The following is a 1,703-nucleotide window of genomic DNA, read 5'->3' as shown; positions in this document are numbered from 1 at the left end:
CATCTCCAGGTGAGAGCTCTCTCTACATATTTGAATATAGGGGTTAGATATGAAATTATAAGGTAAAGAAAAATAGTGAATGTATTACATATCCTCTTAATTATCCCATGTATCTCAAACTGCTTCTCGACACTGTAAGTTACTGTGTTGCAGTTCACTTCAGGAACTGCAAGCAGAACCATCATTTCTTACATAGTTAGTAACAGATCCTGTGTAATCCTTGGACAGGACTCAATTTTACGAGGAAGAAAATATAGATAGGGTACTAGCACTTTTTAATGTTGTGGATGTTTTTAGAAAATTGTTTCATTTTTGTAATAAATAAGTGAAGATGTCGTTCCATATAAACCATAAAATGATGGAAGAGCTGCTCTCCCAGTTTCCTCTGATTTAAGACTATCAATTATAATTTGAAAAGGCTGCTAATCTAACCTTAAAACGTCCAAAAATAAGGTATGCACACCTAGTTGGAGATCGCTAGAGCTGTAAGAGCACCAGTGCAAACGCAGAGTAGGTCTTCAGTCACTTTCACCAAAATTCAATTAAAACATGCTTGTTTACTTCAGCTGAGACTCAGGCTTCCCCTCCTCTGTGTGAGCCCTAGTTATCTTTCTGAAGTTAACCTAATGTCTAAAATTATTTGAGGTTCTGTCCTCGCTCTTGCCTTTTTCTTATTTCAGTAGCTCACCTCACCATTCCTGCCCTGTGCTGTGCTGTCAGGTGCCTGGTCTAGAGTTACATAAAGTTGGGTTATTTATACCATTTCTCACTAATTCTCATGCTGTTAACCTGAACTCATCTTTGATCTTGTTCAGCAGGGTGTCACAACTTTCTAGCTTGATTCATACAGTTACTCCTGTACTAACTTTTTTTTTGCTTTATGAATTATAATCTTTGTTCTTCCATGTAAGTGATCTGCCCTTCCATTCTGACTTCTGCACTTCAATTGTGAATTATTTTCATTTCATTAGTTTTGAGGGATTTTTTTCAGAGTTATCGTATTATTACTGCATCTACCTAAAGGTTATCTAAGGTTATTTAACATCTTCCCAATATTTTGCCTATATTTGTGTGAGCACAGAGAGAAAAAATGCCTTGCAATTTGTAATTAGAATCTTTAAAGTAATTGCTGGCTGTGACTTAAACATCTGTGTTTTTATTCAGTTGGATTTTTGCACAGTTTATATATGTTTTTATTGCCTTGATATTTGAGTACAAGTTGGACTGCTTGTGAGGGTCTCACATAAAATTCAGTCTTGCAAAATGCTGTCGCCATTTTCTTGTGGAAAAATAAATTAGAACTGAATGTTTCTTGTATTGAAAAGGGGGTGGAGAGGAATTGTTTTTCCTTCCAAGTAACTTATTTTCAGTTGTCAGATTTCAAAGATCTAAGTAAGAATATCATATGGATCATCTCTTTTCTTATAATCTCAGCTGCCTTTCAGATACACTCTGGCAGAATTTCTTATGGTGGATTCTATAAATTGCATGTTTTGAAATAATTTAAAATAAAGATTTTTAGGGTAGGGTTTTTCAGAAGTATTCGGAACTGGATTCTTTCCAGGCTTTCTGAAGAGTTTTACTGTTGATGTCAATACAGCAAAATTTGGCCAGTGCTGAATAGTTTGAAAATCCCTCTGCTGGTACTAAAATAAAAATCTTTGGTATTCCTTAATCTCTTCAGGTGGCAGGGTGTGTTTTCT

This window comes from Empidonax traillii, unplaced genomic scaffold, assembly GCF_003031625.1.
Source record: "Empidonax traillii isolate 1590-97213 ecotype Southwest subspecies unplaced genomic scaffold, ASM303162v1 scaffold1352:size124289, whole genome shotgun sequence".
Classification (NCBI taxonomy): domain Eukaryota; kingdom Metazoa; phylum Chordata; class Aves; order Passeriformes; family Tyrannidae; genus Empidonax; species Empidonax traillii.
Note: the sequence above shows the minus strand (reverse complement) of the source record.